Below are 17890 nucleotides of genomic sequence, written 5' to 3' on the forward strand. Positions count from 1 at the left end.
TCTTTACAAAGTCCAGTCTTCACCAGTTGTCTTTGTGTCTTGCCTTAAGCTGAGAGTTCCATGGTGCTGAGGCTTACTGACTGTAAGGTGTGTGATCCATGCTGCTTCTGCTCTGCTCCATCCTGTGCTGATCTGCAGTTCATTGATTGCTGAGCTCCATCTAGTGGACAGACAGTAGAAGTGAATCAGGAAAAGTCTTTCAGACACTTGTTGGACCGGTTTCACCGTCACTGACGTGTTCAGACTGTGAGGCTGTGAGGAAGTGACGGCGTCCTCAGATCAGATTGTGTCAGACAGCAGGACTGAGGAGGACCAGGAGCAGCTTCTTCTCCACACAGGAAGCTGGAAAGTGTCTGTAAGTCCATCTGAACTGATCCAGCAGGTGAGAGTCCTTCCAGAGAAATCTCTCCATGTCTGATCACACTGTGCTGCATCACTGACTGATGGTACAGTACAGATGTTTCTGCTGCTGATTGGCTGCTTTCTCTTTGCTCTTTGATGACTTTTATAGCAGATGAACAGCTGTTTCAGAACAAGTTGTTACTTGTAGTGTTTTTCTGTTCGAGTCACAGCAGACTGTAGAACACAGCTCTCAGGTCACATGATCAGTGAGAAATGCAGGGAGTGTCAGAACCGGTCTGACAGCTTTCTGAGTTTTTGTGTTCACTGAGCTGTGTGGAGTTACTGTAATTCAATTCATGTCAGACAGACAAACAACAAGCGTCTCTGTTGATCGTTCTCTCTGTAAAGTTCAGCAGCTTCATTTGCTCTGAAACTCAGATCGACTCGTTTAAAGCTTCAAGCGGAGAAAAGGTCGCTTTATTCTGACTTTATCAGATCAGTCTGTTTCCGGTTTAACACGCCTGTGCTGCGTTTTATTTTTCATGAATTCATATCGATGATTGAAACTCATCAGAAGAAACATTTTCTCTTCAAGGGTTCATAAATATGTGAATCTAATATTTGCCATGAGGAGAAGTGTGTCAGTCCTCAGAGCTCAGACAGTAGCTGCTCATGTGTTTGTCCTTTCTATAGAAAACAGTCCACAGACTGTTACAGAGGAAGGTCTCAGTGCTTCACTCAGTCTGTTCACACTGTGACAGAAACACACATGAACACATGTTCATTTATTCACATGTTCACACATGGAGAGAAGTGACAGAATTCTGAAGCAAACACTGAATGTGTGTGTGCACTGTTCCACTTACAGCATGTGACATCAATAATAACAGCATCAGAGATGTTGGTGTGTTTACAGACTCACCAAAATAAAAGCCTGAGAACCAAACCTGGTCTGAGGCTCTGATGCTAAGCTAACAGCATGATTAGCCTGTTAGCATCTACATGAAGGATCAATAACAACATGCTGACTGTGTGTTTCTGTGTCATGTTGCTGTGTTTGTGTGAAGGTGTGAGCTCTGCTATGAGTCAGTGTGAGGACAGAGAGGAGGGAGTCCCTCCCTCTAAAAGCCCTCTGTGTGGGGACCATGAGAGCCGGACCAAAGCTCAGAGGTAAGAGGACCGTCTCTGACTGTCCATGACTCTTCTCCATGTCAGAGCTCACACTCACATTATTCACACATCTGTGTGTTCAAGAACAAAGCAGCAGCAGCACACTGCACACTCTGCTGGACCCGGACCTGGACCTGGACCTGGACCTGGGCCTGGACCTGGACCTGGACCTGGACCTGGACCTGGACCTGGACCTGCCAGCTGTGTGTCCATGAAGAGTGATTGGTCAAAGGATTATCCCATTGATTTCAAAGCTGTTGATCCATCTGAGGGTCAAAGGTCAGAGTTAATGTCACAGCTGCAGTTTGTTTCCATCATTATTAAACATTTAAAGTGTAACATGATGTTCAGCAGCATTTTTCCAGAAGAAGCTCAGAGTCAGTGTTTGTGATTCTATCAGGATCCAGGATGTGAGAGCAGACTCTGCTGGACCTGGACCCAGCTGTGTGTCCATGAAAAGTGATTGGTCGATGTATGAGCCCTTTGATTTCAAAGCTGATCAGCCATCTGATGATCAAAGGTAAGAATCACTCTGGAAGTGTCTCCATGCTGTGATGAGCTCTGCTGGACTCTTGGGGTTGTATGTGTCTGTTTGCAGGTGGTTGATGGTTTGGAGCATCTGTAGCACAGAGTAATGCATATTTACAGTGCTGCTTCAAAGTGTATGAATCATTTAAAATCTTCTATATGTCTGCATAAACATGACTTAAACATCTGCCTCACTGTACTAGAAAGGCAGCCCACTGAAACAAAGTATGGAAAGACATTTCAGTAATAAAACATTTAAATAAATGATAGATTCATACACTGTATGTAAATATTATTGTGCTGCCCCCTATAGTCAGCCAAAATCCTATGTTTGAGTTGAGATTGTCCTACGAGGCTTCCGTAGTAGCATAATGGTTCCAGAGCCAAGTGGAAAGTTTCTGCTGTGTTTTTTCATCCTGCTACATGTTTTTTAGTCGTCTGAGAATATCTGTCTGTAAGTATTATGTTTCATAAGCCCTTACCTTACGTCATGCGCTCATAGGAGGCACTTTAAGTTATTTAAGTTTAAGAAAACGGGTTAAAAGTGTGACGCTAATAGCGCTAGCGACCTTATGGGTTTTTCAATGCAAATTAGCATTGTGCTAATCGCTAGCGGTTTATGCATTTTTCTGTTGTCTAGCTCAGCTATGTTTTGTCGGCCTGCAGAATTCAGCATTGATCGTGTTTCGGGTCATATTTATGCAGAAATATAGAAAGTTTGACCAACTTCCCAAAACGACTGTAGCTGTCAGCCTATATGTAGCTAGGAGCTAGTCTCCTCCTCCTCAGATTCCCAGGGTCCTGGTTTGGATTTTTGCACGTACCTCACACTGCTGATTATTCTGACTTGAACACAGCCTGTGCAGAACTTTAAGGTGGCTTCTGTTCTTCGGTGTTTTTGGTTGAATTTGGTCAAATTGTGATCAAATAAATTGTGTGATAACAGTTTTTCAGTCTCTTGTAGTGGCCATCATGGACACTGATCCAGCTCTGTGTCCATGAAAAGTGAACATTTCAAAAATGTTGATACCACTTTAAGTCCTGTTTCTGTAACTTAGCAGAGTTCTTCAATGATCATGTGGGTCTGCTTGGCTCTGTAAAAGACCCATAAGCAGGTCTGTGTTTGTAGATGTATAATAGAAAGTATCAGTATGTATTTATGTTGTCATGTTATCATCTCATGGTGGTTTCTGAAGGCTTTAAGTAAAGGAAATAACAAAGGTCTGCAGTGTGATGATATAGACTCTATATCATCACACTGCAACATTGTCTGACTGCGATTCATTACAAACCCATCCTGCTGCACATCGTTTAATGTTAAAGAAAGAGAAACATGATGAGTGGAAGATTTAACCATAGGCGTTGCTACCATTATATATATATTATATATCAGAGGGGGACGTGTCCCCCCCACATTTTAAAACGGCCCGTTTGGACCCCCCCCCCCCCCCCCCCACACACACACACATTTACTGAGTAGGAGATTCCCAACAAAGACACGGAGAGTTAGAGTTGTTTTCAGCATTAACCCATATTGTAATGAGGCCAGGTTAGCTCCTGTTAGCCTGCTAGCTTCAGCCTCGCTGTGCCAGTGCACATAGCCACCTGCTCATATTCTTATCAGCAAGAATAAAACACATGTGATGGACCGTCAGGACACAGTGGAGCATTATATGAACAGGGAAACACTGATGCAGCAGATGAGGCAGGGCATCATTATAAACACATCCACAAGGTTTGTTGTGAATTCAGCAGTTTTATAAGCAAATAAAAATAAAGACATGCATCTTTTTGTAAGTTAGTATTTTTAGTGTTTCAGTATTATCTGCATTAAGCAGTTTGGTTCATTTTTCTATGGGATTTGCCAGTTTTTTGTCTCTGTAAATGAGAGAAGGCGTCAGATATGGAGGCTGTTAGTGTAGCAGCACCAGTATGTTTGACAAAACTGTTGTTTCACTTGGAATTAGTTTGTCACCGAGTTTTTGTTGAATCTGTCTCTGAAATAGTCATTAAGTGTTTACTTCTGTAGGTAAAATAGTTTATACTTTTACCCACCCACCCACAGAAGGTGTCCCCCCCCCCCCACATTTTTAATGCTCCCCACGCCACTGGATTTAACTGAACTCTTAAAGCTGTGCTGGCAGCCATTAAAGCAGAATATGTGAAGAAGAACAAATTACAAACCTGCTGGATGCAGCTGAACAGTGTGGAGTCAGGATAGTTTTCATTTTTAATACACACATTTTGTGTATTAATTAATTAATTTTCTTCACCAGTCCATTGACTGTTGCACTTTGTATTTATTTCAGTCTGAGGTTTCAGTTTTCTTTAATCTGAAATAAAGGCCTTCAATGTATTTGCCTGGGACTACTTTTATTCATGGTAACAGAGCTAGCTGTGCCCCAGGTAAACATTTCCTGCATTGAAAACTGACAATAGATATTACTGAAACACATGAACATGTGGACATAGGGGAAGCTAATAAGACACAAGCTAGACATCAGCTCAGACCTTTGACTTGGAGCAAATGTGAACAGCTGGACCTCAGGGACTTTAATTGAACCCCCCTGGTCTAAATCAATGTGAACATATGATGACAGTGGAAGTGGAATGGAACTCTTAAAGCTGTGCTTCAGTCATTAAAGCAGCAGCAACAGGTTCAACATGAGCTGGATGTGTGGAGTTGGGATAGTTTTCATTTTTAATACAACAATGCTTGTTTGTCACCAGTCTATTGACTGTTGTGTGTCTGTTTAAAGTGAAAACACATCAAAACACTTAGTGACGTGATTGTGTTGTTAAATGCTGATGTTTCTGTCACAGACTGCAGCAACCCAGTGTTCAGACTCCTGCTCAGGACGCCATATTTATGGTGAGTACAAACAGCTTCTAACTACAACACAACAGTCCTGGTGCTCTACAGAGACCCAGAGCCTGACCCCTGAGCAAGCATTCACAGAGACAGAACTGTGGTAGTAATACTTATAACTACAGCAGCTGTGCATACACAACACTTCATATCTAAGGTTGTAGATTCAAGTAATACATGTATGAACATAAGCTGTAATATCATGAAACACTAAACTGTTATTCTGCTCCTCAAAGTCTGAGAGTTTATACTCTGTTGTTCTGTTCCAGCTGCTGGAGGAGAACATTGTCAGGTTTGTGAAGGATGAGCTGAAGAAGATCCAGAAGCTCCTGAGTCCAGATTACCCAGAATGCTCAGAGAGTCAGAGGGAGGATGAGGAGGATGAAGAGCAGAGGAGCAGCAGAGAGTCATTAGTGCAGATCACAGTGCACTTCCTGAGGAGGATGAAGCAGGAGGAGCTGGCTGAGCGTCTGCAGAGCAGTAAGAGGATTTGAAGAGCTTTAACATGATGGAAAGAGGAAATGAAGTTTACATTTACACACTCTGCTGTTAATATGATGCAGACATCTGTGAATTCTTCTGACTGAAAACACAAACTGTTTGTCTACAACTGATGAACAGATTTCATGGAGACAGAAAATATTTATTTGACACATTTATTGTAGCGTTCACTTATTAATGACATTTATTGTTTGTTCAGGAACTCCTGCTGCAGAGTGTGGACGTAAACTCAAGTCTAACCTGAGGAAGAAGTTCCAGTGTGTGTTTGAGGGGATCGCTAAAGCAGGAGAGCCGACCCTTCTGAACCAGATCTACACAGAGCTCTACATCACAGAGGGAGGGACTGCAGAGGTCAATGAGGAAACTGAAACTGCAGAGAAGAAATAATCACTGATCCCTGATGTTCATCTTCCTCCATCATTAAGTGTCCATCATGTTAACTTCACTTTTCTTTATACACGTTCTTCATGTCAAAATACATACAGACTGATTTTCAGTCACACTTAGTGCAGATCAAATACTAAATGATGCCCTACTTATTAATGTCCTCAGCTGTAAGAACCACTGAATTATTTCCACAAACAAATGTTCCTGAAACAATCCATATGTGAAGCTTCAGAGGAGACAACAACACAATGGTAGAAGGAGGAGTTCCTTCAGTCAGAGACAGAGAGCAGGGAGACACTACAATATTATCACTGTAAAAACTACACACAGACATGAGTGAATGTATTTATTTGAAGTGTGTCAGAAACTCTTCCATCCATGACACATGTGAACCAGGCTTGTGTTTGCATATAGAGTGAAAGGAACAAACAGTCAGAGACAGTGTGGCTTGTTTGCTGCTTTGGATAAATGCACAATGCTGAGATCAAACCTACACTGTTGCTGCATGAAGAGGATTTTACAGTAAAGCACTGACAGAGAGCAATATTTCACAGAATGGAGGACATGAATAAACACAGAGCAGATCAGGAGAGACTCTTCTGGAGTCGACACAGATGAGTTTCAGTCTGTTTGTGTGTCTCTGACAAACTGAGGAGCTCTGCTTCATGTTGATCAGCAGTTTGGACTCATGTTGGTTAGAAAATCATTCTGACTGTGTTTCTTCCTGCAGGGTGGAGCATGGTGGAGAGCAGTGGTTAAAACCTGGGCTGAGGAAGTGTAAGTTTGACTCAGTCTTTCCTCATGTTATTGTGCATGAGTCAGTGTTCTATCAGTCCATCAGAGCTGTTGTAGCGCAGCCTCGGCGGTTGGATTTCTTTGGTGTTTACTGGAGTTTATTACTCCCCAGCAGGAGTTTTAGGTTCCAGCTTTGTCATTGGTTTTCCTTTTTTCTCTTGTTAGGGAGCTTTAGTGTGTTGTAGTGTCTCTGTGTTTGTTTGGGCACTGCTCAGCTCTGAGTTCATGAACTGCAGCCTAACACTGAAACCAGCCTGTGTAGCTGCCGATCTGAGAGTGGGGACGAGTGGGGAGGTGCAGACATGCTGTGTGTGGGTTTCCCCTCAGCCTGGGACATAACAGAGACAACCAAAGCAGACAAAAGACAAAATCCAATAAGAGACCACAAAGGGTTGAAAAGGTCCAAACACAGGAAGAAACAGCTCCACAGTCCAAAAGCAGGCAGGACTCAGACACAAAGAATCTCATCCAAAGGGTCAGACTGGACTGATGGACTGAAGAGTGAAGACACTGAGACACTGAGCTGTGAGCAGCATTATTAGGGTTAGGGTTAGGGCGAGAAACGCCACTGTTTAAGAAAACGAGTTACCACCAAAATAAGTTTCACACGGGGTCTCTGTTTAAAGCTTTTAATCAATTAGTAACAAAACACATTATCCGCCATGTTTCCCTGCACCGCTTCTTCCCTTTTTCCCCAATCTGCTACAAACGCCCTGATTTTCAGCACAATGCAGCATTTCCATTCAACCAATCACGGGGCAGCTTTCCAACTGTCATGGCGGCGCCCTGTCAGTAGATAGAAAGTATGTCCAGCCGTCTTTTAAATGAGTGTTTTAGCTGTGTGAAATGAATAACTTTGACAGTATCCATGAGGCAGTCCTCTTTTCTTCCATGGGAAAAAAGCGGAAGCCTTCCATACAGAATCCCGAAACTCAGCTGGAGGGAAAATACCGGCCACTTCCTGTTCACATACTAAAGAGAAAAACTTTTGTCATGCGGATCAACTGACAGCCGGCGAAATAATATTATTAGAAATACATATATAAATACAGAAAATGAGTTTTGTGATGAAATGGATTTATAGCTTTTTGGGTGTTTAATAAATGTTTAAAATCAAAATATAGATCAGATTTTTTGATGTTATTACAAACTCATGATGATATATTACAGTTTGAAACATAAACTAGAAGTTTCATATAAACCCTTTTTGGAAAGAAAACACTTTTTTCTGGATTTATAGCGTTTTGGAAGCAATCTCTTCATTCGTTAGGCGGGACAGCCGGTTGGGGACACTCCCTAATGCATGTTAAAACATGTTTAAGTGTTTTATTTTGAAAATCTACACGTCAGCCATATCCTGTTATTGTGCAGGGTCTTTTATTTTGAAAATCCATGTTTGTGTGTCTGTGTGTTGGCAGGTGTGTATAGTGTGTGTCTGCATATTTCTGGGTGGCTTGTGTGTAGTTTACCAGGCCTAGTAAGGTGTGTAATGATTTGGAGGCTTTTATTTTGAAAATCTGTGTGTGTGTGTGTGTGTGTGTGTGTGTGTGTGTGTGTGTGTGCGTGTGTGTGTGTGTGTGTGTGTGTGTGTGTGTGTGTGTGTGTGTGTGTGTGTGTGTCTGCCTCTGTATGGATCAATACAGTGAAGTTACATTGGTTTGAATGAACCCAATGCATTTTTAATGGGAGCGTCCTGTAAAAGTTTCAGGTCGCTCACATTAAAGCTGTGGGACTAGTTCTGCTGAAAATGTGTCCAGAAGAAGGAGAATAATACAGAAGCGGAATAAGTATTTACAATAGTAACAGTGGAACAATATCAGGATAGATCAGGAGGTCTGAGTCTGGTCTTTCAGTCCAGATCCTCCTCCAGACTCTGATGAAGGAGCTTTTGGATGATGCTCTTTATCCAATGATACAGTTGATGCTGCTGTTCTTCTCATGTTCTAAATGTGTCGTCTGTCTTTACTCACATTGCTGCAAATATCCAGTTTGTGTTTGAACACAAAGCTGATAGTTGTGTGTTTGTTCATTCAAACATTAGTGACAAAAAGTCTGATGATAAACTTTGTATGAATGAACAACACATCAGTCAGTAAAGACAGAATGAAGCCATCAGATGTGTCAGATGATAAACTGCAGCTGTGTCTTTTTCTCTCCATCAGATTTCTGTCAACTTGAAGTCGACACAAACTCAGTGAACACAAACCTCGAACTGTCTGACAACAACAGGAAGGTGACATATGTGGAGGAGGAGCAGCCATATCCTGATCATCCAGACAGATTTGACATGTGTCCTCAGCTGCTGTGTAGAAATGTTCTGACTGGTCGCTGTTACTGGGAGGTCGAGTGGAGAGGAGGGGTTCATATATCAGTGAGTTACAGAAGAATCAGAAGGAAAGGAGTCAGTGCTGACTGCATGTTTGGAAGAAACAATCAGTCCTGGAGTCTGATCTGCTCTGATCGTGGTTACTCTGTCCGTCACAATAACAGATTCACATCCATCTCCTCCTCCTCTGTCTCTCACAGAGCAGCAGTGTATGTGGACTGTCCTGCTGGCACTCTGTCCTTCTACAGAGTCTCCTCTGACACACTGATCCACCTCCACACCTTCAGCACCACATTCACTCAGCCTCTACATGCTGGGTTTGGGTTCTTGTTGGGTTCTGGTTCCTCAGTGAGTCTGTGCTGTGTGTAGAAGCAGAGTGTGTGGAAGTGACAGCAGCTTCAACTTTGTGCTTTAAATGTTGATGATGTTTCACTTTCATTTGAATCACTGACTGTGATTTCAGGTCAGAACATGTTTTTGTCTTAGAAGCAGTGAAATGAAGAATGTGAAGCTGAATTTATGATCATGAACTTTGACATGTCCTCACAAATGAAACCCTTACATTAAGAAATGCATGATTCCATGTTGTTATGGCTCTGATATTAAAATGTAGTATTATAATAGGAGTTAATGGACCTAAGTGGAAAACACCATTTAAAACTGCTGCAATACAAACACTAATAACTCCAACTCAATATTTTGGATCAACTTTGACATGACAGATATAAAATAATGCCTGAGCCTCCCAACTTGTACAATGACTTGTCTGTCCGTTCTTTCTCTGCTCCCTCTCTCTCTCTCCCTCTCCCTCTCTCCTGTCTCTCTCTCCTCCCTCCCTCCCTTTCTCTCTCTCCCTCTCCCTCTCTCTCTCCCTCCCTCCCTCTCCCTCCCTCTCTCTCTCTCTCTCTCCCTCTCCCTCTCTCCCCCCCTCCCTCCCTCCCTCTTGCTCTCTCTCTCCCTCCCTCTCTCTCTCTCTCTCTCTCTCTCTCTCTATATATATATATATATATATATATATATATATATATATATATATATATATATATATATATATATATATATATATATATATATATATATATATATGTGTGCACTCGCGCTGGCTCCCTCTGGTGGACCATTTGTATATTACTACAGGTTTCATAGTTTTTTTTATGTTATTTATTTATATGTTTTTTTTCATACTTCTTGATACCACTTAGTATTTCGTGAGAATTACTTACTCTGATTACTCTTATTACTTACTCTATACTGGCCACTATTTACTTTGACAGCAAGGGAGAATATTTTTTCCAACTGACTAATAATTCAAAAGTAACATTTTCACAAAAATATTCTAGAAAGATAAATCACCTTTTAAATCAATCAAAAGATGATGTGGAAAAATTCTACATTTCTGCTGTAGACTGAACACAAGTTGAGTACCTTAGTCCTGACAAGTCTTTCCCAGTATCCCTGCTGCTGTTTGACTAGTTTGAGAACGGGGTCGTTGGACTTCATTTCCCAGCAGCACTGTTCAGCAACAATATTCTGGTAAAGCTCCAGGTCGGCTCTGTACTGACGACCATTCACTCTGCCACTGCAGAACAAAAAGAGGGCATCAACACACTCCAAGTTTCCTCCATACCAGGTCACTTGTTTGCAATTCGGAAGCATTTAAGGCAATTTACGATTTCAATTTGCAAAAACACAAAAGGGAACATTAATATTCTACATTGTTTCATGATCATCTCTCAAACTCTATAATCTTCCCCTATATCCCTCCTCATTCTTTGTCAGGGTGAACCAATAAACCACTATAATTCCTTGGAAGCTTCCCACAGGTGAGCAACCACAAGGAATCATGTATACTGACAGTCAAGAAATGCACCAACAACCAAGTTACATATTTGCTGCTGATAGAAGGTCTTAGGAATCAGATGGGCAAGCTTTATTCTACTGTTATGTAATGTATACAATGAAAATCTGACACAAATGAGGGCGGGTATATTGAGTCTGTGCAAACAAAGAAGTTTGTTCCCTGACATGAATGAATGTAACTGCAGCAGAGTAAAGATATCTTTGCTAAATTAGTATAATGTTAGGCCAATCAAATTTCATGATAATGTAATCACAAATTAAATGTAGATTTCCTTTAAATCCAATTATGAGACAGCTGTATTATTCAGAAACAACAGAATACAGAACAATCACAGTAGCACCAAAGGAAAGTGACTGAATGAGATGCCCTTTACATTAAACTGTAACCCGGAACTGTGTGACACCGTTTGTTTGTCTAATTTACAGACTGGCATGCCGAACATGTACCCACTACCACCAGTGTAAAATGCTCTGGACAGAAAGTTCCACTGAATGTTGGATGTGATGAAAGTGAGTGAGCAAACACTGGTGGTCTGGTCCTGACAGACCTGTAGATGACTCTGTCAGAGAAGAAATCACAGCGCTGACTTTCTGGGTTCACCAAGATCACTCTTGCAACTGCACAGTTGACCGTCTGATACCAACGTACATGGGGGTGGTAACTGAAATCCAACAACAAAACACTTAGAACAATGTAACTGTATTATTAAGACCACATATTGTACGACGTCTCGTGCCTTTTTGTTGAGTCGTCTCTTCTGTTAGTGCTGATGACCTGCTGTCTGTAGCTTCCATCTGCCCCTTCAGGTACACCTGTACACATGATTTATGGAGTGTCTCAGCTCATTCATAGTAGCCTATATAAAACATCTTTCCTCTTAGTGTCAATCTGCAATGTTTAGTAAACTGTGGATCTGTATAGAAGTTACAAAAATGCTTTTACCATTTCCAGAGGGGTTTAGAGAGGCAGCCAGGCTAATCACTGGATACATGTCTATCGCATCCCTCTTCCCGTGTATGATAGCCAGCGTTCAATTAAACATTTGTGACAGTGTGTATGTGACAACAACAACATCAAAATGGATGACCTTAAGGAAAACCTTAAGTGGCTACAGAGCAGAATGAAAGGTATTACAGGACCACAGAAACAAGAGAGCAGAGGCTGTGTGGTTCTCTTACGCTCTTTGCAACAACAACCACCTAATCAAAGGCAATAAGCTCTGACAACACCCCAACAAACTGGGAATAGGGTTATAGAATAATTATTGTATGTTTCCTCACTGTAACGCTGCTGTTAGTAATAACAGTTTCTTTGGCGGACCTTGAAGTTTCTATGCCCTATTACTCAACACTGTGCTCTGTTTGTACAAGGAGCCCTGACAATCAGGCATCTCTGCCACTCCCTACGTATTGATAATAATGCCGCACAAACTTAATCACAGTACTCATTTTGAATGTATACAAGACCTGAAAGAATACAAAGCTCAATCAAAATCAGCAGCACACCATGCCAAACTGGTACTCACACTCAAAACTACACTGAATCTCTGAAACACATGCTTATCTAAAGACACCAACCTCTCCTTCTTAATTATTATTAATTAATATTATGATTCATTTTCTTCTTTTTAATGCGAAAGAAGAAAAGAATTCTAAGAAGAAGAAAAGAAGAAAACAAATCTGTCAGGGCACGGTTACATTTCCATTCAAACAATATAAAAAGCACTACTGTTTCCATTACAGCTGAAGGTTTACAAACCATGTACAGAATCATTGTATCATTTAAAATAACACAACATAACAGTTGTGGCTGTGTTAGTAACTTACTTTGTAGATGACTGGCTCAGAAAATACTGGGGTATCAACACACAGTATCTGTGAAGAGGACACAGAAAATCATCAACACATGCATTGTGTTTACTGTCAGTTGTTGTATATGCTGCTAACACAACCCAATGACTCCATGGGTATTAATAAAGTTAATGTGAACGCACGACACTTTGATCATGTTCAATTTCAAATGACATAAACCAAACAGGCTCTCACACACAAGGAGTTCAGCAGCTCTGGTGCTTTAACACATCTTCATTAAAGTGAACAGCCATGAAGAAAGGCCTCCATGTTCAGTGAAAGGCACTACAAACAGGTTTTATCCTGCTGACTGAGCTACATGCTGTCACTCATTTTGACTTCCTACTCGCTATCTCTGGGCTCACAAACGGGAAGTTCTTAGATGACACTTTCTATGTCTCAGAGAAAACTCCTACCTGCTCTCGTACTGTAGAGTTCCTTCTGTTGAATGTGTCACTGTTTGTTTAGCATGTTCCTCCTGATGTTAGCTGTATGACTGCTGCAGCGACCGCTTGTTTTCTTTTAACGGCAGCCGGACACGGATGCGGCGGAGTGTTGTTGGACAGCAGCAGAAGACGCAGCGTAGACCCAGATTAATTAGTCACAGGTTCACTTGCTTCGATTTTCGCATCGATTGATCTAGATGCAAAGGCGTGAAATCAAATATTTGTAAAACTGTTTTATTAATATTTACAAATACACAAATACAGACATAAGACTTCTTACCATAATGTGTTTTTGAGATTGGAGGTTGAATCCTTGTAAGCCGATGTTACCCCACATGGTAAACAGAGTTTGCTCCATCAGCACGCTGTCTCCTTTCCTCCCTGTGGACGTGAACAGCTCCTCCAAGTGTGGCCGAGGAACATGAAGTCATTGCAGCAGCATCAAAACAAGGCCCTGAGCAGCATAACAACAGATAAAGTAAAAATAAAGACGATACAGAACAACCATTAGATCTGCAGATATACATGTAAGTCTGTTCCGGTTGGCCAGCAGGTGGTGCAGAGGCACGGTTGGTTTGGTTGGAGTGACAGCTCACATGCTGCACTTTTCTTCAGTGACACCGTAGTTGCTGAGAGAAGTTTGTGCAGGGCGCCATATTGCTTTCAGAAGTTTTCTTCCTCTGAAAGGTAAGCAGCACTTCATGATGTGGTTTATTTTATGTGAAGGTAGTGATTGTGCATGGCTCCTTGGGAGCTCACTGTAAAAATGGATATTTATGAGGCTGAGTTCTGTTTCTGACAATTACATTATTTGGTAGTTAACCCTTCATTGTAAGCATACCTATAAGTATGTGTAGTCATATCAGTGTTAATTTTGGCAGCAATTTTTGATTTAGTTTTTATTTAGTCTTGTGACTAAAATGTCATTTGATTTTAGTCACATTTTAGTCATCAACATTTTTTAACGACTAAAAATCGACTAAAATTCTATGATATAGGCTATTTGTCATGAAATTAGTTTGACTGTGCAATAAAAACAGGCACAGCTTTAACTTGTGTTATTTGAAACAAACATCTCTTTATTTAATTGCCGTTACCTTTTCACAAAAGAACAAAAGCACCAGTGAACAGTGAGCTGCTCTCCCTGAACGTTCATACACTGTTCAGTCATGACCTTCTTCATGAACAGGCTCTCTCATATTCTAATAGGCTCACCCTTAACCCATCTGCAAACACGTGTTGCCAACAGCCAATAGAAAGGAGACACAACACAAAAACTAATCAAGTTTACTAACATGAATACAAACAACAAACCTAAAATAACATCCCTGAAGCACATACACCCAACACTAACCAGGTCTAAATGCATTCACTAGTTAACTAGTGCAACGTTTTGCCTTACTAGTGCGAGAAATAAAATATTTACTATCAAGAAATGAACTGAACTGGCTTTCCATACAACACTGACATGAGGTCCACATTGTCCTGTGATGGAATCCAGAGTCTGAGAGTGTATGACTTGCAACAAATAACAATTTCACTTTGTAGATTAAAGCAACATGTGCTTACACCAGAATCAGTCCTGTCAGCTGATATGAACAGGACTTCCTCCTCCTCCTCCTCAGGTTCAGACAATATGAAGTCCTCTATAAAAACACATACATTCATTAAGTATGTGTTCTTTATGTGTATAGGACCACTGTCCTCTGTGGACTAGCAGATGTGAGCATGTGAGGAACTGGAACCACTTCTTCATCTGAACCATGGAGATGCCAATTTATAACACCTGAAACCACCTCCACTGTCTGCACACACAGGAAGTTCACCCTTAAAGAAGCATTCATCTGTTTCAGTTAACCTGTCTGCACAGAATTAGTCCCTGAAATGACATGTAGAGCCCAGATAGCTCAGTCGGTAGAGCATCAGACTTTTAATCTGAGGGTCCAGGGTTCAAGTCCCTGTTTGGGCGGCAAGCTTTGTACTCTTGTTACACCACATTCAGATGTTAACCCTTTAAACCCTAAAAGAAAAAAAAAATCACCTAAAAAGACAATAATAATGTGCATTATGCATGTTCTTGGTGTCTAGGAACATCCAGGGACCTCGGAAAATGCATTTCCAGTGTTTAAAATATTGTGTCTATTAGTATGCCTGAGTGAATTACAATAAACTAAATGAGAAATGTAACATTTCTATCCTCAAGTTTTTTTCCTGTTTGACAGCAGAAAACATTATGCTAACAATGATTCTATGTACACAGATGCCATTGATCACATTCAGCTATTCCTTGGCTACAAATGTACCAAATTTGATCGAATTTGAACAAAGAGCAAAGTCTTCACAAAGGTTTTAGTAAGGATATCACCAGGCGGACACTCTGGCACAATTTGGCACCACATTGCCAAATAGGTTACTTATCATTTCCAATGGGAAGTGGCTGAAAAATACAACTTACATCCATTTCACTAGTCTATTGCCATCTACTGGAGCTTTTGGGTATGAATTTTACCTTGTACTTCATCAACTACCATTATGCACAGTGTAAAATCAAAAACATCAAAATGTATAATTTTGTCTCCAAATAGAGCAGTTTTTATTATCATAACTAATAACTAATGTAAAATAATGAAAGTCCAACCAAATGTAAAGTAAGAAAAATACAATAACAACAAGGAGAGGTGATGCCTCAGCGTTGAGCCCAGATGGGCCTGGGACCTCGCTGAAGAGGAAAGCCAGGTCCCAGGCCCATCTGGGCTCTTCCCTCTTATTGGCTATGAAAATAATAACACTTATTTTTATCTGTAATTGCATACATATTGAAATATACACATTATGTAATAAATATGTAAAGACAGTATTGAATAGGATTGAATCATCCTTCATCTCTGTTCAGCTCTTCCCTTAGGGGTTGCCACAGTGAATCATCACCACTATCCTCTGCATCCTCCTCTCTCACCCCAACTACCACCCTGCTGTATACTATACTGTGTATATGTATATATATAATCATTTCAAAATCAAAATCATTTTTATTAGCAACAAATAGTTTACACTTCAAAATAAATGTACAAAACGTACTCATAAACTGGGTCTATCTTTTCCAACATTCAACTGGCTGGCAACGGGGTCAAACAAATCCGGAAATCCCTGCCATTGAAATTCTGCTCCATGCCCCTCTCGACGCAGTAAGAAGAAGAGATAAGCTAGCTAACAACCTAAAAAAAACCTCTGACACTCACTGAAACTCACTGAAATTCACCAAAAGTCACTGAAGCGCACTAAAGCAACTACAACCTCCACAAACACCTACGCGCACTAGCGTTAGTGTTGTTGCATCTAGTCTTTACGCAGGGATTTTATGTCAGCTGGGTATTGTAGTCCATTAGATTTTTATATACCATTCAATTCAGTAGCTTGTCCTCTTTCATTGGACTACAAACATGGCCGTGTCAGAATTTGAAGTAATAGTGCCTGCACGTTTTCAGCCCTTCAGCGGCCCATCGGGTTTAACCACTGCAGTACTGTTAACCTGCTAGCATCTTTGCTTATCTAAACACAGTTTTCATTTCTGTCCAATGCGAGACAATTACCAACCCCTATAAAGGAGAGGTTCTGCTTCTCAGTTCAATTCAATTCAGTTTCCACTGACCACTTCCTGTTATGCAACAAATACACTTTATGATTCAATGTTGAGCTAATGCCACAGCCACAAAGTCAATCAAGGATTGTTTTTTGAAGACGTTTCGCCACTTCCCCAAGTGGCTTCTTCAGTTCTGCTACTTTTCTGGTTGGGAATCCGAGTTTTATGTGTTCAGGACCTCTGTGGGTGGATCTTGCAGGAGCTCACATGACTACGATCCCTATAGTTCAGGGTTCGGCAACCCAAAATGTTGAAAGAGCCATATTGGACCAAAAAAACAAAAAACAAATATGTCTGGAGCCACAAAAAATTAAAAGCCTTATATAAGCCTTATAATAAAGGCAACACATGCTGTATGTATCTATATTAGCTATATTAGCCTACTATCAAAATGACTAAGTTGGCTACAAATACATAATGAACCTTCATGATTACATGTTTATTTTCCCTGCAGCGCATCCTGTAGGGAATGACGCACCACGTGACTGCTCTGTTGTACGACAACTCCATTACAATATTAATGAATTATGTTTCATTGCTTTGATGAAATTAAAGAAATGCAATGAAGAAATCCGATTTTTGATGTCATTTTTATTTTGAGGATTCGAAAAAACAACAACAAAATGGAACGTGCATAACGTGCCCCTTATCTGGGCAACAAACAGAGTGCAATAAAACGCAGCCTGCATTTATAAAAATAAAACAGCAGCCTTTTGAAAAGGTAAAGTATATAAAATCTAATTTATACAGTTTAAGTTTGATTTCTGTGCAAATACCAAGCAAGTCAGTGCAAGGGTAAAACGAAGCAGCATCCTCTTCTCTTTTGGCACGCAACCAACGCAGCTATCCTCGGCCCTGAGCAACAAAACACAATAATATCCCTAAGTGTCATTCCACATATATACTGACGAAAATCAGAAATCACTTTATAGAAACAGCCACTTCGTTACTAAATATGTGCCTATGACAGGATTGTGTTCTTACCCGTTTAATGTGACGTCTGTTTTCGGTTTTTCCATTTTCAATGGTCAGCTTCTCAACATCGGGCATTTAAGATGTAACTTTAATCTTGACGCAGGACTGCAAGCTCTCATCTGTGAGGCGGGTGCGATATTTTGATTTGATGTAGTTCATGTTTGGAGATGCAATCCACTTCTTAAATCTATTTTTGCGCT

The 17890-nt window shown here is 40.7% G+C and overlaps 1 non-coding gene across 1 annotated transcript; it reads left to right on the top strand.

The window, feature by feature from the left end:
• Positions 1-14971: 14971 nt before the first annotated feature.
• Positions 14972-15044, top strand: trnak-uuu (transfer RNA lysine (anticodon UUU)). Its single transcript has one exon. It is a non-coding gene; the product is annotated as a tRNA-Lys (tRNA).
• Positions 15045-17890: the final 2846 nt, after the last annotated feature.

The sequence above is a fragment of the Parambassis ranga genome, unplaced genomic scaffold (genome assembly GCF_900634625.1).
Source record: "Parambassis ranga unplaced genomic scaffold, fParRan2.1 scaffold_31_arrow_ctg1, whole genome shotgun sequence".
Lineage (NCBI taxonomy): Eukaryota > Metazoa > Chordata > Actinopteri > Ambassidae > Parambassis > Parambassis ranga.